The sequence below is a fragment of the Egretta garzetta genome, unplaced genomic scaffold (genome assembly GCF_000687185.1).
Source record: "Egretta garzetta isolate BGI_Z169 unplaced genomic scaffold, ASM68718v1 scaffold256, whole genome shotgun sequence".
NCBI lineage: Eukaryota > Metazoa > Chordata > Aves > Pelecaniformes > Ardeidae > Egretta > Egretta garzetta.
The window spans coordinates 3,272,589-3,297,148 of NW_009260073.1; the positions used below are offsets into that span (position 1 = coordinate 3,272,589).

Here is a 24,560-nt window from a genome sequence, read left to right on the forward strand (position 1 = left end):
AGCGCGGACAGCCGGCCTCCTACCTCACTGCGCTCCCCTTTTACGTAATTCAGCGCAGAAGACGGATTCGCAACTGTTGAAGAAAAAATCCCACGCGGGCCGTGTAACTTTTTGGGAATACGCTGGCATCGCAGTCATGCCTAACAGTAAAAAAATGAGCAAAAAAACCACCTGTCTGAAACCCCTGTGAAATGTTACATTTCCAGTCAGGCTCATCATTCATCTTAGCTAATGGCATTTGATATCACACACTACCAGCTCTCCTTCCAGACATAAGCCGTCGAGGAAGAGAATTAAAAAACCAGTATGGCACAAATCAATAGCATGCGTGTTCCCGGCAGGTCGAGGGATGTTACCTGCCACCCATACAGGAAAGGTGTTCATTCCTGTTGTCACTCTGGCTGGACTGCCTGTGAACGCACACCCATACCCAGCAGCTGTAGGGCTGCCTGAAAACAACTCATTTTTCCCAGTTTGGAGGAAGGGCTCAGAACTCAAGGAAAAAAAGGCTTGGATTTCACAGGAAATAACCCACTGGGCCCAAAACAAAAAGCCTTTTATTTTCCATCACCTCACAGAAACAACGTGAAGAATTAGATTTGCAAAATCATAATAGGAAAGCATTAGGGTCTGTCTGCACTTTTTCCCAATAAAACTGAGCTGCTCAAAGTTAGGTGTTGAAGTGCCAAAATTCAGCTCTTTGCCTTGCCCAAAGAGACTCTCGCTGGTAACAGTCACCCCACTGGGAGAGTATCCTGCATGTGCTCGCACTTGCATGCTCAGGGCTGAAGGAATCATCTCTGGGTTTAGAGCCAACGCTGTCCCACTCATCTAAGTTATTAGATGTCCACTGGAGTACAAGAGTGACACCCATGCACACGGGCTGGGGAGAAGCAGAGCCAATCTCACAGCTCACCAAGGCAGAAAAGGGGCTCGTTTGGCTCCTGCCCCAGACTGCGTGATCCTACAGCCCTGGGTTTGGTTTACACCAAGCAAACGAGGCAGAGGCTAAGAGAGCTGCACCACCTCCTAATGCTGTGCTGGCAGTGCTCTATTGCTAGCTGTGTGTGTGATAATGGGCCATGGTGGCCTGAGGGGACAACGCAAAGGCAGTTCTTCTCAGGTGGTACCTGCGGCATCCACAGTACCTAAGCATGCCACTTCTACCCGCATCCTCCTGAGGATCAGAGAATGACAAAACAACAAACCAGATTGCTGATGCAGAACTGTAACACCTACCCAGAAAAGGTGGCACCAAACAAAGGACTGCACCAGTGAAGCGTGATATCTCTGTCATGGCCAGCGTGTTGCTGACAGTCTGAGAGTGGAGGTATCCGACTGTTGTGGATGTGTGAGCTGGTGCATGGCAGTGCATACCTGGTCCTGGCCCTGATGCCTGGCAGCACCATGGCCCAGCTGAGCTGGCGGCGGTGGGAGCAGGGAAATCTGCTGCCACCGGATGTTAGCACTGTCTAGCCACATACTAGTTTACCCATCTGTAAAATTCAGTCTTGACCAGTTTTGTTGGCTTTCTCAAAGACACACAGATAATCAGGGGAAGAAAATTGATGTGGGAATTTGAAATCTTTTTCCTGAGCAACATTTGCCAGGGAGCCACAAAATACTAACCAATATGTGCTAGTAAACCAGCATGCAACTTACAGTGACCTTCTCATGGTTGGAGAGCCCAAAGCCTGCCTGCACTTGGTTTTTAATCAACTTACAACCTATGCTACAGTTTCTGGAATTAAAGCCATAACAAATACATTGCATATTTTCATAAAAGGAGGCTAGAGATCCATTTTCTAATAGTTCTACAGGTTAAAATAGAGGTGATTCACAAGGATGGCCAACGGCTCATTCTGTCATTACGATAGTGGCAATGGGCAGTTTGCAGGGATGTTCTGAGCTGTGAGCCCAATACATGATTAAACATGACCGACACTCACTCTGGTGGCGGTCTCTAAGGTTTATTGGCATGATAGAGGGAAGAAATTTTCACTGCTGCTGCTGTTCGTGATGCATAGAGAACATACATGAATAAAGGACTTCTGTTCTCAGGGCTTTAAAGTCGGTACTGTACAAGAACACTAGAAGTAATACCATTTGAAGTACAGAACTGGGCCTGCTTTTATTTCATAGAGCAACTGTGGGCACGAGCAAGGCAGAACATTCCTCATTACGTGCTGCTTATAGTTGTACAGTATATCCACTATTTGGTGGTAGCATTAGAGTTGCATTTCTCCAACACTGACTGTGAACAATATTATTTCTAAGTAATTATTTCTTCCCTTTCTCTGAAGAGATCCTGCCTGCTTGGGAGTTTTCCCAGCTCCCCCTTCCTGACTGGCACCCTTCCACAGTTTTAAGCTAACAATACACACATCTCCTCTGAGTCCGCAGTAAACGCTCATGTCAGTCAGGAGAACTGGCTTCTCGCCCTGACTGCAACTGGCTCAAAGAGCCACCCCCAGTGCATTACTTCACACTATTTAGCTTCTAAACCTGTTGCATGCAATTGTTACAGTGATGCCTGTATAATTTTAAATGTACTCTGAAACCTTCTACATGCTTTTATAGGACTGGGAGGAAGAATGGTCTTGTGGTGAAGACACTGATTTAGGAGATAAGAGTAACAGCGAATGAATCCAAACTTCTCTTAACGTGACTTTCAGGCATGCTACTTCACCAGTCACCCTGCTTTAGTTCATCTGTTAAATGGAGATGATATCTGCCAGGCTTGAAGAAAGAAGGAGTGGGCACACTCACTGGCATTTGGGAAACAGCTGGCAGCTAGGCTTAAGTGTTCAGATATAAAAAATGTTTGGTAATGCATGAAATTCTTCAGTGTAAATTAAAAGGTCACTGTGTTGTTCACCTTCCAAAAAAAGACAGATTTAGCAATGTAGGAACAATAACTGCATTCATTTTTCAGGATGTTCAACTTACTAAAAACAGAACCTCTGTATTTTTCTATTTTAAGTTTGGCTTGTGCAAGTAACTGTTTCTCAAAAGATACTATATATCCATTTTGGGTAAATGGAAAAATTCAGGGCCAGGGAATGACATCTGTACTGCATAAAGAGTAAGTAGCATTTGACACCACCTTATCTAAGAGTATGATCTTTCAAAAAACAAAACAAAACCCCCGTTCCTATGAACTGTTTCATGTTATCATGGAAAATATTAGCAAGATATTTGTGGCTGTTTTTAAAATAGTAGCAATTAAAATACTTCAAAGCCACAACTTAAAGCTTATATCATCAGAAAGATGATCTTTCAGTTTTACAGATGTCCTTCATAAATTTACACATACACAAATACCCTCATCATTTATCCCCCGACAAAGCGCTCTGTATTAAACAAAACCATTTGGAGACAAGGAGAGAGATGCGAGATAGACATAACGCAATATTAAGAAGAAAGGAGACTACAGTCAACCTTTTAATGCAAATGAGGAGCATATTCACTCTCTTCTGATATCAGCTTCCTTTAGGTTTAATGGCTGTAAATATTTTTGAGAGTCTTCACAGTGTGTCAGCACTGAATGAAGTCTCACAAGAAGTTGCATTAAGGGTATAGCCACAACTGTATTACCTGACAACTGGCCTCTCCTGTTGCTTTTGTGTTAATTCTGGTGGTGGTTTTACAGCAGACCCCATTCCCTTTTGAAGCTTTTTCCTCTGAATTGTACTTAAAACATGTTTCGGCAGGTATTTTTCTCCTGAATTATCCCCTCCAGTCACATTCACTGGTACAAGTTTCATTTCTCTCTTCTTTCCCTGTACACAAGGTGGTCTTCCTACATTCAGTTGAAAAAAATGCAAGAGAAGAATATGCCTGCCAGTAATCACCAGTATCCATTATTTGCCCTTTTTTTTAAAAAACACACACAATTTTTATCCTTTATTACACGACTGTCTTTTCAGCCACAAAATTTGTAATTGGTAAAATGCTTTGATTCAAGTGACATCAGCATTTCCGGCTCAAGAATGAAAAGTGGTGTTGGCGATGGGTTATCTGTCCTGTTCCCTACCAGCAGTATCCACCACCTCTCCAACAGAGTGTCAGAGCATAAGAAGGTTACCACGCGCTGAAGCTCATTTGGGATCTTGGATCTCAGAGAGAGGACTGAGGGAAGGAGGGATCTGTGAAGGGAAAGGATCCTACACCACGTAGGAGAGAAGCGCAGAGACCAAGGGCCATGTTGCTCAGCAGACAGTGGAATGAAGCCCTCCTTGGGCAAGTGCTGTCCTGCAGGCAAGGTTAGATCAACTAGAGAGGGGTCATGAGAGTATTAGATGATAAAATGCATCATGAGGTTCAAGTAGCTTTCCTAGTTGCTATCATTATCTTAAGATTCTTCCCTGTGGGTCTGTTTTGGACAAAGAAGTGTTCAGATGTTCTTTTTTTCCTTGAAAAAGGTCTGTCTAGAGAAAATTGATTGTTTTCTTATGCCCTGTGATAAGGCAATTCTGGGCTATCAGATGCTATCTAGGAACGGATCATCTCAGCATTTGATTCAGAAAGTTCAGAGTAGATAGGTTTTGGTGAAGTCCTTAATCAAACAAGGGACTGGAGAAAATACTACTTATGGAATGTGAAACCCATCATCCCATAAGGGACCCCTCTTTGCATAAGGATGAATGTTACAGAGAATCTAAAATCAGAGAAAAGTAGCTTTACCTTCAACACCTGAAGTTGGCTACAGGAGGGGAAGCTGATAAGAGCACACTTTCAGATGTACAATATCTGACCAACAAACATGATGAATATCAAAGGTACCCACAAAACCCAGGTACAGAGGGAAAGCAACATTACAGAGAAAGAGAGGTAACCAAGGCTATACATAATCAGTGTAACAATAAACTCAATCTAGTGTTAGGACCCTAGTGCCCATTCATAAACATTAAGGCCATCTGATGTAAAACACTCATCTGGACTGAAATCTTCCTGCTACTTCAAACACATCCAAAACCACTGATGAATAAACTTTGGATTGGCAAGCTTTATGCTGGACTGAGTATTTGTTTTCCCACAGACAGCAAAAAAAAAAAAAAAGAAAAAAGCTTAAAGCTGTCAGGAACTTTGCCATGGCTTCTGACTAATTCCGCTCAAGCATGGTCATATGTCTGCATATGACCAAGATAAAATGTGCACTGCTGAGTAATCCAGTTGTGATCAACCAATCAGATCTCTATAAATGAGCAAAAATCCACAGCCTGAATCTGCACATAAGTCCAGGCAGACTTGTGAAGAGATCTGAATATTTGGATACAAAAAACCCACATGGACATTGTGGCAAATGAGCAATGGGGGTGTGATGGGTTGACCTCGGCTGGATGCCAGGTGTCCACCAAATCCACTCTATTACTCCCCTCTTCATAAGGACAGGGGAGAGAAAAATGTATCGAGATGCTCATGGGTTGAGATAAGGACAGGGAGAGAACATGCATCAGTTACCGTCGTGGGCAAAACAGACTCAACTTGGTGAAGTTAGCTTAATTTATTACCAGTCAAATCAGAGAAGAAGAGAATCTTAAAACACCTTCCCCCCACCCCTCCCTTCTTCCCAGGCTTAACTTTACTCCCAGTTTTCTCTACCTCCTCCCCCTTGAGCGGCACAGGGGGATGGGGAATGGGGGTTGGGGTCAGTTCATCACACGTTGTCTCTGCCGCTCCTTCCTCCTCAGGGGGAGGACTCTTCACACTTTTCCTCTGCTCCAGCCTGCGGTCCCTCCCATGGCAGACAATCCTCCACGAACTTCTCCAATGTGGGTCCTTCCCACAGGCTACAGTTCTTCACGAACTCCTCCAGCGTGGGCCCATCCTTTCCATGGGGTGCAGTCCTTCAGGAACAGACTGCTCCAGCATGGGTCCTTCACAGGGTCACCAGCCCTGCCAGCAAACCTGCTCCAGCATGGGCTCCTCTCTGCGTGGGTCTACAGGTCCTGCCAGCAGCCTGTTCCAGCACAGGCTTCCCATGGGGTCACAGCCTCCTTCGAGCATCCATCCGCTCTGGAGTGGGGTCCTCCCTGGGCCGCAGGTGGAGATCTGCTTCACCATGGACCTCCATGGGCTGGAGGGGGACAGCCTGCCTCACTGTGGTCTTCACCAGGGGCTGCAGGGGAATCTCTGCTCCGATGCCTGCAGCACCTCCTCCCCTTCCTTCCACACTGACCTGGGTGTCTGTAGGGCTGTTTTTTCTCACATCCTCTCACTTCTCTCTCTCCCAGGCTACTGTTCCCCAGCAGGGTATATTTCCTTCTTAAACATGTTACCCCAGAGGTCCTACCACCATCACTGATTGGCTTGGCCTTGGCCAGGGGTGGGTCCACCTTGGAGCCCACTGGCATTGGCACAGGGAAAGCTTCTGGCAGCTTCTCACAGAAGTCACCCCTATGCCCCCCCTGCTACCAAAACCTTGCCCCGCAAACCCAGTACAGGGGAAAACTCAGCACATGTCTGGGCCACACAGAGACATCAGAGGTTCCAAGCATTTATTCTGTTTTGCAGTGGAGAGTTTTCTGGTAGCTGTGAAACTGGAGCAGGAAGAGTGGAGCACTAGCAGAGCAAACTGGCAAACTCCAGAAGCAGATTACAGAGCTCAAAACAAATGGGGATGCTCCCCTCCCAGCATGCAGTGACAAAGACTCAGTTTGAGCCCTGGAGACCATAAACTAGGTCTTGACTGTGGTTGAAACAGTTGGAAACTTGTTTTTCTCCCTGCAGGGCAACTTTTCCTGGTCTTCTCAGTGCCACCGAGCTGAGGGACAACTAGCTGAGCTCTCCAGGCTGCTGAAGCGGCTCTGGAGGAGAGAGCAGTGGCTGTCGCAGGGATGACACACACCTGCACATACACGCTGACACAACTGGATAAACCATAAAATATTAACCATGCAAGACTGCTGATTTTAAAAATCCTCCTGACAATGGGACATGAAGGATGTGACAATTAAATGGGGAGTAATGTTCACTGACACTAGATATATGGCCATGGAAGGACTTTGCTTGCAGCAAGCACTGAAAGGTCTCAGGAGAAAAAAACCTCTTAAAGTTTAAGAAGTATTTTCTGAAATGCAATTAATTAAAGATTATACTTAAAGTATTCCTTGATCTTGACACTTACATGGTTAACCCAAGTTACCCAAATGGGAAGAAAGACACTTCATTTGAAAATATGTCTCATTTCCTTTGTGGAGAAGCACTACCTCACACTGGAAAAAAAATTAAATACTAAACACTTCTACTTCCAATAATGGATGAGTTACATAGTAAAAAAAGTCTAGAAAGCATTGAGGAAAACCAGACTGTGAACAGAAAATGACAATGCTCGTTTGACTGGTTAAAATCAAAGCATAATTATAAAATTTATCAATTCCCCATGTGCTATGGGAGATACATATACTATGAATGCCTATTTCCTTTACATGGGACTTCACATTAGTCAAGATGTCCATATTCACTTTATCCTATTACAACATTCTAGTGATGAATAATATAAAACAAGCAATTTTGTATGCATTATTTTATGGAGTTATAGCTTAGCTCTTTGTTCACATAATTAACTACAAACACAGAAATAGTCCCACCACCCTAAACATATTACTTTTTATACTTCAGTTGCAACAGTAGGAGACTAAGAAAGTACATTGAGTTCCACAGTATGGAGAGCCATGAAAAGTAGCCAGTTCTCAGTTCTCCACAACTTACTTAATAACTTAATAAATATATTTCTAACAGCACTGATGTATGTAAAAAGCACATTGATTTCTCATAACTGAATTCAGCTGCAATCCCCATAGACAGTACACAGATTCTACTCAACTTTTACTGTAGTTCAGATACTCTAAAGCAACATTCACTTCAGTGAACTGAAAAAAAGCAGCAGTTAGAATAAAACTTTAAGCGTTAACCATTCCACTCTCAACCCATAATATTTGCAGCTTTGCTGAAAAGAGCTTAACAATAAAAACTATCAGTTCAGGTTTACCTCTCAGCAGGTACAGGGTCCAGAACTTATAGTCAATGGAGCTATATTACAATTTACATACAATAAACATGTGGGTGTAAAAGCTATTCGTTTGAGAAGGATCCAATTCTGCCCCCACTAAAATCTCAGACCAAGTTGCTACCCTTACTCATCTTGAACATAGATAATAAAGAGAGGAAACAAATACCATATTGTCCTGTTCTTTTCCAGAATCAAGCTGAAGAAATTTTAATTTCTGCCACGTTGCCCTCATATCATAAGCCTCCCTGCTCCGGTGCTCTTGGATGAAACCCTGGTGGGAGAAGAGCAGCCGCCTGCGGAGAACTCAGCAGCCCCTTGCAGCCGATGAAGAGGTGCACCCAGCAACCCGCCCAGCCCTCGCTCCGCACCGCGTCTCACCACCAGCCTTTCATTTGATTACAAGCTGCAGCACAGTCCTTCCCTAGATACTTCCTGTGTCATGTGGAATCGAGAATACCACTGGAACCTACTAATACACAATTTGCATATATGGTAATTTTGTATGATGCATCTAAAGCTGCCTTTTTATTCAGTTATCTGCGACTTTTATTTTGCCATGTTGTGCTGTTGATTATATTCATTCTTAGCTGTCTTGGAAGTGGAAAATTTTATCAGCAATGTTCCCTCACACACACTTTTAACTTACTGTTTCTCATCTCTCCCCTTCCTACCCCCTTCTCAGGGCTTATTAACCCATCAAGTATCTTTGGTAATGATGTGGAGTCTTTTGCTCTTGCGATTTTATAGATTTTTGGCTAAGTTGCACTGTCTTTCAATTACAGCAAACTCCATAAAATGGCGATAAACCATCTTTAAAACCAAGATTCAAACAGTGTCTCTATTGATCTGAAAAAACACCTTCCCCACGGTGCGGTTAGCTTTCTATTCAGAAGTGTGTGCAGCTCCTGGTTTCATTGCAAACAACACTCCACGTTTAGTTATTTTAAGCCAATTCATTTGACTCCTAGAACCACCGGAAAACATTTGTGAAATGTAACAGACAATACAGAGACTTTTAAAATATAGCAATAGGATTTGTCCTTATGGCTCTTCCGTGGTTTTGATAAAGCTGCATCGCTTCAAAGGGCTCAGGATGTATTACTGTAAGACACCACTGCACATTTCGGCCACATGTGCTGACTGCGCTTCCGCTCCTCTGCCAGAACAATGGAATCCTCCGGGCGCTGAGTCAGCTATCCCACAACCAGGAATCCACGCATTCGCTCACTATAGGTTTCTTTAACCATGTCTTATCACTGAGAAGGCTAGATAGCCGCGTCATTTCACATAAGGCTCTCTGAATAGGTAAAATTGGGAAATGTGTACATGTTTTCAGGAATAAAGCCCAAAATATTATTTGACGTGTGGCACACTATCAAAATAAATAAATAAATAAGTAAACAAATTAACGAAGTTACAAGAAAATAATCATGGGCCAATTCTGCTATTTCTTCCCTCCTGGTTATTTCCATATCAACAGGGAATTCTGGCATTCCAGGAGAAACCTGCAGACAGCTGGATGGATGGGCTTGACAGCTGAACTCTTCATTCAGACGATCTGGTACGTTCAGATACCACTGCAACTTGTGAGTCTGAGCTCACATATTTGAATGTGTTCACAGGCACAAAGACCCAAATAAATAAGTGAACTTCAGAAGTTAGCTAAGCAGGGTCTTTTGCCCCAGATGTAATAAATTCTGAAGTCTCCTGTTGGCTTCAATCATAATTTACGAGTAGAATGTAGGCCACCTATTAATTTTCCCAGTTTGTTTCTAACACACAAAAAGCTGTAATATACAGCCAAACAGCAAGAGCTAAAAAAAAAAATAAATAAAAAAAATAAAAAATCAAGTATCACATTTTCTCATTGTAGATCCATAATATCATCGCCATACATGTGATTTGATTTCACTCACAATCCAGTTGGGACTGAGCTCCAGTTGAGACTAGCTCAGGACTAATTCAGGTGCAGTTGAGCTGTCTCAATTTGGTATCAAGACTGCTAGAACAGACTGACATGCCCATGCGTGTAAAAGTCAAGTCACTGAGGGTTATCTGAGTCAGGAAAACTTGTCACATACATAGTTTTTATATGGTTTGTTGGAAGCATGCAGTTTCAAGTTGTGTGAAGGGATTCATCTGGAGACCTTGGCAGTTTGTAACTTTGACAAGAAATGTACCTATAAATCAGAAACCTATGTTTTGTCTGTTTGAGGTTCCTGGGAACTTTTCTGATTCTTCCAATCCTTGCTTGCATATGGAGAGTCTATTAAAACACAAAAACTGAAACAGATGGAGGGACACACACATGCTTATTTTAAAGAAAAACTTGAAGCATGCCTTTTGCAGTGCACAGCGTACCCACAGGGTGCCCACTGAAAACCTCCTCCCAGCAAAAAGGAAGCCTGCACACAACCAGTGCATGCACTCTGAGATTTACTGTCCTCTGGATGTAACTAGATCATTATGGAGCTAATAACATACAGGTAAAGACTATTCTGAAGTCCTGCAAGTTTATAGAAGAGAAACTTTGGTCCTTATGCAGATACAAACATGTTGTATCAAACTCAGAACATGACTTAGAGCTAATGTTTTCACATCTATCACGATATTCTGCTGAGGGTAACCGAGACATCCCAAAACATCAGCTGATGCCAAACACTAACCCCAGCTAAGCATGTGTCTCGTATTGTGGATTTTTATACCTAAGAATAAACTCCAGGAACACTAGTATTTCAGTTCTAGAGACAGCACCTTTACTTACTGTTGGTTCTTGTGCTAGCTCACCGCACAGTAAAATACCAACCGGTTACAATACTTTTACAGGCACTTATTACGAAAAAACCGCAAGAGGAGAACCCAAAGAGAACTTCAAAAGGACAATTTGGAAAAAAAAAATCAAAATGGGAATGATGGTACTGAAATTATTGAAAGTCCACCAGGGTCTTTTGATTGATTTCAAACAAAATTGTAGTCTTAGATTAAGCCTTCAGTGTCTCTAAGATAAGGTGAGGAATTCCCCTGCTGGTGGAAAGCAACAGCAGTAGAGGTGAAAACTGTTGCAGCATCCTACATTTGCTTTGGACAGCCACTAAGTGGCACTTAAACACCTCATCCTAAACCACGGTGAATCTGCAAGCTGTTGTGAAGGGAGTGGGGTGGGGGGGGAAGGGGTTATGCACTCTGAGGCTTAATCCCTTTTAAGAACAATGCAGTTCACTTCCTGTAATTACAGAAACTTTCTAAGGGCCTGACTATGTATGAAAATGTTACTGGCAGAAATGCTGTACAGTGCTGCATGGAAGCAGAAATACTGCACAGAGCTCTGCAGACAACTGCTTCCCCTCCTGAACCCCGGTCCTGCTTTGGGAATCAGTGTGCCTCATTCCAGCAGATGATTACCCACTATTGTGCCATTTTAAAATACACAATTAAACCATGAAAAAGAAAGCGCCTCATTGCTGCAAAACTGCAGATCAAACAAAAGTGGCCTTAATGTCTTAACATAACTTCTAGAAATGCCTCTGAGTTCAGTTTCAATTAGAGATCCCTGCAGGGACCAAGGCTGTTTCATGCACATGAGAACAGGGGTTTTACAGTCAGCAGAGAATCAAGTGATGAATGGAGCTTCGCTCTTCTTAAGCCTTTAGTATGTTATTTTTCCTAGACATATGCCATACTTTCATTTGCATTTTTAATCAAAGAAAGAAACCCAGTTTTCCTAATAGCGGTGTGGAATCAACTATGCTAATCAACCTCAATATGTTAATACATTATACTTATTTTTCTATTTATCTGGTTTTAAAAGTGCTTCTGTTTCATTAAAAATCTTTCTAAATTAACTACAGAAACTGGAAACCATTTTTTCCTATATGAACAATATAACAGTCACTGGAAAAAAATCTGACGATAAAACAAAGCAAAATAACATATCAGGTATTTTAGGTGCTAACCAAGGAAGTATCTACAAGCATGTTCAATGCCATTATTGCAAGTATTTCTGTTTTCTTTTCTTTCCCTGGAACTAGCTTGAACCTAAAGTGCACACAGGTTTTCAGCATGAGTCAGAAGTAAGATTTATGTACAAATTTGCTTTTAGACTCTCAAAGAAGTACCTCCATTTCAGTTAGCCACCAGTTTAGATGTAAAATACACCATCAGATATCAGCTGCAAGCTCTATTTTTCACCTTTGTGCTGAATGTGGCCTCCAGAAATCTCAAATTAAGAGTTATTAATTTCATCTTCTATTCTCTCCTCATGTGAAAGTCCATTGTGTTATGAGCAGCACAGCATACAGGCAACAAAGCAACTCAACAAGCCACAGTACATCATAATTACTAAGAATATAATTTTTAAGCACATTCTGCATGCGTGAAACTTAGTTTTGTGTTTTTTTTTCTTTAAAGGCTGAAAACAAGAAGCTTGCAAATGAAAAGCATTCAAACAGTTATGTAGAAGAATCAAACTTAACCCCGTGCAAGGGGAGTCACCGGCAGCGAAGCTCTTTTTATGACCAGCAATAGATCTCAATTACTGTCACTCTGGGAAAAGCGGGGGGAGGGTGGGAAAGAAAGGAGAAGGCCACATCGACCAGTAGTTTCATACAAAGGACTAACCAAGTATAAACTGGCATTATCCACTCAATCCTTGTATCAGATCATCAATAGTCAACCTTTAGGGCAGACTCATATATCCATTTAAGCCTGTATTTGTCCAGTCACACAAATCATTCATTAGGAAAATATTTCCCACAGCCCTTCCCATAACTTGATGTCCATAGAGAGGGTAAAAAAACAGATATAGAGAACAACTGTGTCTACACCGGGCAAGGGAAAGCACTGATTTTACGACAGTGATTTGTTACTGTTATTCACTTTGACATGTAACAGGATGGGAGATTGTGCTGCTAAAGTAAATACAGCGGTTATATATGCCTCCTCTGCTTTGGTTTTCTGCTCCACTACAGCCAAAGAGCTCACATCTGATGACCTTGAGGGCAAATCATAAATGTCAGCCCGATGCAGGCAAAAATCTAAATGAAAAGCCGACTGCATGGAAAAATCAGGAGCTATTTCAGGAAGGTGATTTACTCAGTATCATCATTTACGAATTGGCATCTTCATATTTTAATGTGGATGGCTTGAATTTGTTCTTTAGGGCCATTTTAGAATCTGAAACAAAAGCATGTTCAATGCCATTATTGCAAGTATTTCTGTTTTCTTTTCTTTCCCTGGAACTAGCTTGAACCTAAAGTGCACACAGGTTTTCAGCATGAGTCAGAAGTAAGATTTATGTACAAATTTGCTTTTAGACTCTCAAAGAAGTACCTCCATTTCAGTTAGCCACCAGTTTAGATGTAAAATACACCATCAGATATCAGCTGCAAGCTCTATTTTTCACCTTTGTGCTGAATGTGGCCTCCAGAAATCTCAAATTAAGAGTTATTAATTTCATCTTCTATTCTCTCCTCATGTGAAAGTCCATTGTGTTATGAGCAGCACAGCATACAGGCAACAAAGCAACTCAACAAGCCACAGTACATCACAATTACTAAGAATATAATTTTTAAGCACATTCTGCATGCGTGAAACTTAGTTTTGTGTTTTTTTTTCTTTAAAGGCTGAAAACAAGAAGCTTGCAAATGAAAAGCATTCAAACAGTTATGTAGAAGAATCAAACTTAACCCCGTGCAAGGGGAGTCACCGGCAGCGAAGCTCTTTTTATGACCAGCAATAGATCTCAATTACTGTCACTCTGGGAAAAGCGGGGGGAGGGTGGGAAAGAAAGGAGAAGGCCACATCGACCAGTAGTTTCATACAAAGGACTAACCAAGTATAAACTGGCATTATCCACTCAATCCTTGTATCAGATCATCAATAGTCAACCTTTAGGGCAGACTCATATATCCATTTAAGCCTGTATTTGTCCAGTCACACAAATCATTCATTAGGAAAATATTTCCCACAGCCCTTCCCATAACTTGATGTCCATGGAGAGGGTAAAAAAACAGATATAGAGAACAACTGTGTCTACACCGGGCAAGGGAAAGCACTGATTTTACGACAGTGATTTGTTACTGTTATTCACTTTGACATGTAACAGGATGGGAGATTGTGCTGCTAAAGTAAATACAGCGGTTATATATGCCTCCTCTGCTTTGGTTTTCTGCTCCACTACAGCCAAAGAGCTCACATCTGATGACCTTGAGGGCAAATCATAAATGTCAGCCCGATGCAGGCAAAAATCTAAATGAAAAGCCGACTGCATGGAAAAATCAGGAGCTATTTCAGGAAGGTGATTTACTCAGTATCATCATTTACGAATTGGCATCTTCATATTTTAATGTGGATGGCTTGAATTTGTTCTTTAGGGCCATTTTAGAATCTGTTCTTTAGGGCCATTTTAGAATCTGAAACAAAGAAAATACAATTGCCTGAACATCAATGTCCATGTTTAAGTAGCTCCAAGTGAGCTAAAGCCCAAGCTTTTCAGAAAAACTTGTGAAGCAGATAAAACAGAAAGGTTTTGGTTTTACTAGTCTTGAGGAAAGATCACTGACATAGGACCCAGTCCTACAATCCGATTCGTGCCAGAAAAATTGAGTCTGTCTGGAGAGACTGTACTAACCCACATGACAGGTACGGACTTTGTTTATTCATATATTTGACAAAAGCTATCTTCCCACAGGTTTAAAAACAGATTGTACATGCTTTGAATGTTCTCTTTCACTAACTAAATTACACTGTCCTCAATACCTTATCGTACTGTGTGCCACGAGAACTAACACTGTATTAGGTAATACTGAGGTTTTATAAAACCTGTTCTTTTTCAAAGCAGGTTTGTGGGTTTTGTTTTTTTTTTTCCCCCTCTAAAATATACTTTCTGGCTTCAAATTGCATACAACTATCACCGCACCACATACCCACAAAATTAATTTAAAAACATCACAACTGTGCATACTTTATATTCCTTAAGATCATTAATTAAATGAAAAATAAAAACTATCTACTGAATCCAGATTAGACTTTCTGAATTGTGTTTGAAGGTCAATAAGGCAGCATTCTTCCAAAATGTCCTCTAGTCTTAAATTAACTTCAGCAAGCCACAGCAGTGGGTAACTGCAGGAAATACACTGGAGTTCCTTCATCATTAATTACTCCTCTTTGTAGTACCATACATTCAGCTTAATATTCAATGTTGCTATAAATCAAACAGTATTTTCTGAACCCGGATTTCTAGACTCATTCCCTCTCTCACTCAGAACTTTTCCATGGGCACAACTCACTTTTTTTTTTTTTTCTCTTCCATTTGCCCAGAATTTTCTACTGGTTGTGAGTTGGTTTGAAGCTGTAGGTCTAACTAGGCTGCAAGGCGATGAGGAGACCCATTCACTTACTTTGTGTGTATTGCAGCCAACGCCTTTGCAGAAGGCAAGCTTTACTACAGCACAGTAAGGTGAGCTGAATAACTTTGCTGTTACCTATTTTGTTGTTGTTAACACTTTTGAAGCTGGGTAATTTAACATGCTTAGTGCTGGGGTAATGTGTGGATAAACAGCCTCTCAACTGAAGACCTACGCTGTACTTTGAGAACTGTGTGGATTCAACAAATTCTCGATTTTTCACATTCATCTTGCACACTAAGTCATCTTCAAACTTTTCAATCAAATTTGAAGACTACAGCATCACCAAACTCTTGCATATTTCAGAATTTGGTCACAGAGGGTTAACTTATTTCTTGGTGAGGGTATCACTCAGCAAAGCAGAAAGAAATTATTCCAGCTACGAAATAAACAAAACACGGGATGAATACCAGAAAGCTAGTGCCAGAGCGAGGTTGAAGCCACAAAAATGAAGAAATTGTCACACGACAGTATTTCACAACACATTCAACCTCTTGGGGGCAGGTTCACCAGTAATTTTAAGACAATTAGGTGTAAATCATGGAAATATACTAAAAGCCTTCCATTCTCATCACCGTAACAGCAGCAGACACGAGACTGTAAGAAGATATTTGCCAGCATGCAGATTGTTCCCATGCTGTTTATGCCTTCTTAGAGCAAGGCTACTCCATCTTTGGACTCACTGGGCAGGTACACAGTGATTTCTTCTGACACAATGCTAGCAGGACAGCTTTCAGAGCTTGTGACACTTTGTGACACTAGGTGGCTCTGTGTACAGAAGTCAAGTAAACTTGCAAGTCTCCCAGCTAACCTCCAACCTTATAGCCCTACTTTTAGGATCTATGTCACCATAAAGAAATGACATCAGGTTTCCTGCTGCACGGTCCAATCCCTTTGGAGTACCTTTGGTGCTGCCGTCTACTTCCACCGTCTCTTTGTGAAAGTACCAGGAGAAATTTCTCCCAAATTACTTTATGTTTTCACTTTAGTTTCCAAATTTATGTCAACTTGGAATTTGACAAAACACCTAAGGTGATCTAGTGAGGTGCACTGAGTTGGTTTGGAGGAGAATGCAATTCAATTTTTTTACCTTAGCCCCTAAAGTAGCTCAACACGGAGGTAGACAAACATCAAGGCTAGCAGAAGGTAAAACGGTGGGAATGTCAAGGGATGGATCAGAAGAGGAAAGAATAACAGAACAGTCTCTTTTTACAGAGTACAGTTATTAGATCTCCACACTGTATTGTCAGATAATACATTTGAACTAAAATCCCATGGCAGTTTAAGACTGACTGAATCGGGGACCTGAGGTCCAGCCTTCTGTCTGCTCTAGATAGCATGGCCTCGCTTCTCCCTGACTCTCACAAAGGTGCTCATGAAACTGTTCTGTGATCAGGTTAGGATGCTAATTTAATTGAAACTGTACCACTTTTCCTTTTGGAGTATTTAAATTGCTCTGAACTGCCTCACTGAGTGATACCACAGCATAAAACAAGAGCAGGGGAAAAGATGGGAACGTGCAAGTTGGCAACCAAGGAAGCGCAAGACCACCAAAGGCTGGACTTAGACTAGGTTAAGATGTTAAGAGTGAGCTTATTTTTGGAGATATGTGAGGAAGCTCTTCTCTGTGAAGAAGGCATTTCTGAAGGAAACTCTACTGTAACTCTGGAGGATGCTTGGACATTATGGCTCCAATTACCTGTACTGGACTTCATAGGCCACAAGCATCAGACCTTGTAAGACAAAAGGAATGGTTAGCAGTCAGATGAGAAGCCATCACAAATCCGCTAATTATGTTTTAGCCTCAGTTCCACTGTTTTCTATTTGTGCTACAGAAACAGAAAAAGTGAAGGAACAGTAAATAATCTTGTCATGAACTGTGGCTCTAGAATGAAGTGCACGTGACGGCACAAGTAACACACAGCAACTTTCAATATTACTTAATTTGAAAAATACGTTAACAATGTCATCTGATACAGAATACTACTACTGTTGAAGTCACAGTAAAAGTTCATATTAGTCATTCTATAGCAGAAATTTCTGTATGATTTAGGAGACTGAAGAAAACACAAGAAAATATATTTTTTTATGATGCTGCCACTGTTAGAGTGGGAATAGGCATCTCTTTTTACAAACCATGTGATGAATTTCATCTTCCTTGGTAAGACATCTCTGACTTTAAGTCAGGAAACAGCACTGGTATTGCATAAATGACTTCCTCTGTGTGGCAATCACACAGGAGGTTGAGGGAAATCACACAACATTTCTTATAAAATGAGGGTGAACATGGGAGCCAGGATGTCACAAAGTCACTCTGGGGTCTAACAAGAGCCCCAGAAAGGCTTGGGATAGTGCTGCTAGGGACAGGGGCACTGGCCACTAAAGGCCCCTGAGAGAAGAGTTCACATACATGAATCCTTTGAACAGATCCCAGGATAGAGATGGTATAGTCACAGTTATGCTCTAGGCTCAGGATGAGCATAAAGCCTGATTAATTGTGAGAGTGTCCAAAGCAGAGCTGGCTGTTTGCATTTCATAGGACATTCAATTAAGATTTACACAGTTAAACTTTGACCTACTTTTATATACTGGACTATGTATGTGCACAAATATGTATTTGATTTTTCATTTGCTCTGTTGGATTTTTCTCCTTCTGTTTTTTACATTAATTTCTCCAGTTAGCATTTGGGAGACAGAAGAGACATCCTAAAACACAAAGCAGGGCTAGCAGTTTGCAGTTACACAGATTCCATCAAAAAAACCAAAGGTGCATATGAATAGGAGGCAGAAAAAAGCCAAATTAAGCTCCAAGTTGCTCTGATATAAGTCCAGTTACCTCATTTTGTTTCAGTGTTTTGTGCTTTTTGCAAAAGAAGAACCACATTTTAATCTCCCTAGACTCATCAAGCACTAAAATACAGTAGAAAAAGATCACCTCTATCTTTAATATTATCTTGCCTGAATTCTTTTAAGAAAGGGAAACGGTGCTATTAAAAATGACATAGTGAGGCTGTATCTTAGAGTCTAATGTAAAAACAAGTTGTGTAAGAATCCTCAGTCACGAAGCTAAGCCTCACAACAACTGCTTTGGAGTTCACGGGGCCTCTGCCATTCCTTTTATAGATGAATAATGTGAAGTTCACTCGCAACATCAGCTCTGTGCAGCCTCACAGAGAGCCGAGTGTTGATTATCTGAAACCAGCTTCTCCAGCACATAATCAGATCACACACAACATGTAACAGAGTACTGCATTCCAGGTAATACAGCATGATCTACTTAAGTGCATAAGCTATTGTATCTCGTAAAAGTAGGTGAAGGTTGTTCATAGTAACAAAACCACAGTAACTGTTAAAGCAATTGTAAAAAGTTAAAAAAAAAAAAAAGTAGTAACTGTTAAAGCAATTGGTGCACCAAAAGGAGAGATCACTGCTGCAACCAAACAGCTCAACAACAGGGCAAGCGCTACAATTTAAAAAGCACCTCAGTGTAAGGAGATGGGGTTTACTGGTGTCTGCTACAGGCCGGATTTGGCACAAGCAGAGTCAATGAGCAGGCTCAGGTCTCGAGCAGGTGTCCCAGTCCACTGCAACCATACAGGCACTGCAACTCTCATGGCAACATGCCTGCAGCTGCCAAAAGCCCAGTTCCTGGGCCAAAAGCTGTCCCTGATTTATGACACTACAGAACAAAGATTTAGAAGATGCAAGCAGACTCGTGCATGTCTTGTGCAGCTGTGGTCCTGCTTAAATCACAAGCAATATATCTCTATAAAATAGAGAAGAACAGTTCTATCCAGTGTTTTGCCATTACAGCATTAACAGTTCTGGTAAACACAAGCATATATTACACATTGTTATGACAACTTAGGTCCAGACTCTTGGAACAAAAAAACCCCAACCTCCTAAACTTAACCCTTTCAAAATCTGAACTGAACTTTTAACATTTCTTCATACTCTAGTTCTGCATCAGCCATCGGATAAGGGCACAGAAATATTTCTCCTTACAAGACATCCAGGCTCTCCCTCAAATCCTCTAAACCTCCAGTTCATACCACAGGAAAAAAAAGGAGAAACTTTCAAACATTTTGAGCATTTGCTTCACTAAAAAGAGGTGACAGTGCTTTCTGCTGACTTTTACTCTGCATACAGGCATTTATTTTTCCCTGCAACCAGGAAGAACAGGTGGGTGAGGCAGTCTGCAGGCAGCTAGAAGTAGCCTCATGCTTGCAGACCCTGGTCCTGATGGGGAATTTCAGTCACCCAGGTATCTGCTGGAGGAACAACACAGCAGGGCATAATCAATCCAATCCTGGAGAGCATCGATGACAACTTGCAGACCCACATGACAGAGGAAGTGATGAGGAGAGGTGCTCTGCTGGACCTCACACCAACATGGAAGGGCTTGTTGGAGATGTGATGGTCAAAGGTAGCGCTGGCTGCAGTGACCATGAGATGGTGGAGTTCAGGATCCTGAGAAGCAGGGCAACAAGCAAGATCACAACCCTGGGCTTCAGAAGATCAAATTTTGCCCTCTTCAGGGATCTGCTTGGAAAAGTACCATGGAATAAAGGCCCTGGACGGAAAAGGCTCCAAGAAAGTTGGTTTTTATTCAAAGACCACCTCCTTCAAGCTCAAGAGCAGTCCATCCACATGAGCAGTCAGGTAAAAATGCCTGCATGGGTGAATAAGGAGCTCCTGGCAAAACTCAGACATAAAAAGGGAGAATACAGAGAGTGGAAGCAGGGACAGGTAACCTGAGAGGAATATATAGACACTGTCCAAGCATGCAGAGACATGGTTAGGAAAGCCAAAGCCCACCCGGAGCTGAATCTGGCAAGGAATGTCAAAAGCAACAAGAAGGGTTTCTATAGCTACACAAGACGAGGGAAAATGTGGGCCTGCTGCTGAATGAAGCACAGGACATGGAAAAGGCTGAGGTAGGAAATGCCCTCTTTGACTCCGACTTCTGTGAAACCATTAAGTTTAGAACTGTTATTCTTCATTTACAATAAATATAAAAGTATAATAAAGGACAGTACAACCTTAACTTGCCTTAAATCTAAACTAGCCCAGGGCATTATCAGATAACTAGTGACCAGTATTCCATTTGCCAGCCAAAACATCCATCAAATAAGATTAAACATACCTAAGTAAAACAAATAATTTGATACACCAAAGAAAGATCAACATAATGGCACGTGGAATTACTCTTCCAAACTGAAAAAAAGAACAGAAATTAATCTTCCTCTGATGTTTTGGCTACTTTGTATCTGCTGGAAAGGGATATCCTGTGACAATTCCGAACAGTTTCAAACTGCTACATCTTAAGCGTAGGACAAAAATGCCAATAATTTTTAAGGTATATAGTTTTCAACAACAACAATTATGTCAATAGCATCAAATTTCAGTAGAACGTAAGCAAATGTCAGACCAGAGGCTGCTGGGGAGATACGTAGGCTGGTAGCATGTATGTTTTCATTTAAGCCATCACACTCCTACCGTACCCAAGCACTCTGGCCAAGCTGTTCAACAAGGCTGCGTTCTTATCATGAAGGTACTCCCCTGCAAGCACAAATTTACTGGAGAGTTAATATTTCCTCAGCTTCTACCACCATTACTCAACACAGTATGCATAATCACCATCTATGACCTATCAGTAGTCTTCATAAGCTCCCTGCAGGCAACATAATTGAATCCAGCTCCATTCCTGAGCACCTACAAAGAATATGCATTAATGCTTCAGTCCTACCCTCAGGCAGAAATTACTTAATCATGAGGCCCCCTCAGAACCTCCACAGAATGAGGGTGAAGGGATAAGAAACGCCACTATGTGTAACTAGTGGAAACTTAGTGAGGTTATACATGAAGAAGGAAGGAAGGCTCCAGATCCCACATCCAACAGATCTGCTTAGAAGTGGAACTCTAATCCATAAGAGCAGCTCCCCCTGGCAGTGTAAACCTGTCCTTTTAGCACTGAGTGGAATGATCTCTATATTCATGTGCTTGTTTTCAAGTAATGTGCCAAGGAACAGTTTTCCAGGAAAGTTTCTCTCATCCTTCCCCACTGACTGCTATACTAGCAGGGAAAGTGAGCTGTATGCTGTCATGATGATGCAATGGAAATAATTATACAGGATCCTACAGAGTGAAGACGAAGACCACTCTATACGTGGTCACTGCCTTTTCTTTCAGTTGTAAAGAGGAGCTGAACAAAGAATTCTTGCAAAGAATCCTGACATTATTTAGTATTAATTACCTGTCTACTGCTTTCTTCCCTAAAGTGGATAAGTTGGTAATGGAGCAACAATGATCCTAACAGCCCTGTATTCATATCCAGGAAAAACATTGCACGTGTTCCCACACCCCAATCAATTCTAGATTTTTGCTAAATATTACCCAGCAAAAAATCATCTCCCATTAACAAAATGCTTTCATATTAAACAGTAAGATAATCCCTAATCAAGTATATGGTCTTGCTCAATTTGTACAGATGAAGGAGTACAACTACAGTTAATGGAGTGCAGTCTATCTGCAATGCTGATGCTAAAAGCCTGACCATTCCTCGTTTTCTGTACTTTCTACCACCTCCATGGCTATTCCTCTGTCTACATGAAGTTCAAGTTTCTTGTCCTCCTCTTCAAAGGCCTTCACTGTTTAGTCTTCTACTCACCTGCTTTCATCTTAACATACTAATCTTCCTAGTTTACTTCTCCCACAGACATCCTTCTGCCCTCCTTTATTCTACTTATCCTAAGGTGGGGATATATTCAGAACTTACTTGCAAAGCCACAAAGTACCTTCTACTTCAAATTTTCAGTCAGACCTGACCTAATCTGAAAACTCTGTCAAATACTACAGATTTATCTATACAGACACAAAGAACTGTAGCTCTTGCAGTTCACAATATTACAGTAATTAGTAACCAGTTGAGTTTTTTTTCAAATAAAAACAGATGAAGTGTGATTATCACAAAAGTTTGGATGTCCAAAATTGTTGGGTAAAGAGTTGTTATGAACACATAAACTCTCTAACTAAACGTATGTGGACTACTGTGTCTCTTTTACAGAGCTGAAGCAAATAGAAAAAGCATCAAGAGTGCCAGCACAGGCGTCTGCTGAGTCACACAGTCTGCAAAGGTCCAATTTCTAAAATTTGTTTCTTCTGAAGTTGAACACAAGCTGCAGCAACACAGTGCTAAATTCTTCATCCCAGCTGACTCGCTTTTAACAAACAGCTCCCTCAATTTGTAACAAAGGTATACAGTACACTCCTATGCTTTCAAGTTGGGTATCTGCAAAACAGGTAACATCAGTTCACTCCTCTTGATAAATACACAAACACCTATTATCGAAAAGGTATTATATGACAGTATTCAGGGCAGAGTAGCAACACCCTATAAAGCATAAGGGACTTACTTAAAAGGTAGATTAATCAGAAATTACACTGAATTTAAGTAAAACAGTCAGGGCTTCACTTTAGAAGATAAGAACACTTGGCATTTCCATTATCCTTTTGTTAAAACATAGGCCCACAAATGCTGATTAGATTTCTACCTCCTAATTAGGAACCTAGCCTGCAGAAAAGTCAAGAGAAACAACCCTTGCAATCAAGGCAAGTTAAGAGACCAGGTGGAGGGTAGTTTTTGAAAGGACAGATAGCTGTGTGAATCTGGGGCTAAGTAGTTAAAATTGGCATGCAAAAATTCTGGGTGTTGTCTCCAAAAACATGCAGACACAGCTGCAAATTTAACTAGAGCCTTATTTTGATCTCTTTCATTTCGAACATGTCTAGGAATTTGATCAAACATGAGGAAAAAGTATTTCAATCTTTTGTTACAAAAGAAAATGTATTGGAGGTGATCAGTGCTGTGTACTCACCATAATCCTGTAAAATCACAAGCAAATGAAGCATATAAGGAAACTGCAAAATGCATGTACCAACTCCTATTCAATGTCAAGTTCTGAAACATCTATTCCATATTTCTGCTCCCTTACATACAAAAATTTTGTATTCTACACTTTAACTTGACAGGATTTCTCACTTGAATGCTTATGATTTAAACATATTTGCCTTCTAATTTACCGGAACTGCCTTTTTATCTGGGGGGATTTAACTAAAGCTGTTTCCATATGTTTTGAGCTCTAAGCTTGAGACCATGGATTTGGAGCGATACAATGTTTTGCTATTGGGCAGGTTGGCATAAATCCCATGTGCAGTGTATATTCACATAATACCTCCGAGGTGCTTAAGCAGGACATCTCCTGCTGAGTCAAGCAAGCAGCATGTTGCAAGATGCTGTCTTCCAACATTATAACTAGAGTCTGCACTGGAGAGGTGAAGGATACGCAACCGGTTTGTCGCCAGTAGATCACAATAGCTTTGTGCCAAATCCTACTCACCTTACTCATTCATGAGATTTATTGCCTCACATTACTCTCAAACAAAAAAAAAAAATTAAAAAAATTAAAAAAAAAAAAAAAGAGATTGACTATTTTTAATGCTTCCACCTTTTCAGCAAGGACACAACTTGCTCCTAGGAAATCTAACCCCCAGTGTGAGATCCGCACACCCAACTCCTGTCTCACCCCATGCAGCGGCAAGCCTGCATATCACAGCGTTGCTGCAGCCTTTCTCTGACACCACCTGCCAGGCTCCGTGGGTTACAGAGCGAGGAAGAGGCTTCCACAGTGTTCTGTGGTTGGAAGTATGCTGCATACGGAGGCTCCACCCTTTCCCCTCCTCCTTCTGAGAAAGGACGTATCTCTGTTTCACAGTCACATAGGTCTCAACTCAGGAAAATAGAAATTTGAGAGGTGCGACTGTAGGATTAGGTAAAGTTCATGGTGACTCAAGGGTGAAATCCTAGCCCCAGTGACATCAACAGAAAAACTCTCACTGACTCAAGGGCCAAGATTTCAACGCATATCCCAAACAAAAGTGGTTTTTAAGCCAATGAAATTCAGACTGTGATGCCGTAGGAGATTTACACACCTTTCACTTCACATACTGAACAGTTCAAATTCAACTGAACCTTTAACATCAAGTAAAGTGACACGTGTCAGTAAGTTTTAGTGAGATCCAGTTACTAACCTTAAGAACTTACACTGTAGTGAAAGGTTTCAAACAGCACAAAAGCAACTCCT

General features: G+C 41.3%; 1 protein-coding gene across 3 annotated transcripts in view; it reads right to left on the bottom strand.

The window, feature by feature from the left end:
• Positions 1 to 24,560, bottom strand: part of TBC1D1 (TBC1 domain family member 1) — a 115,418-nt gene that overhangs the window by 83,468 nt on the left and 7,390 nt on the right. The gene's annotated exons all lie outside the window — the stretch shown is intronic.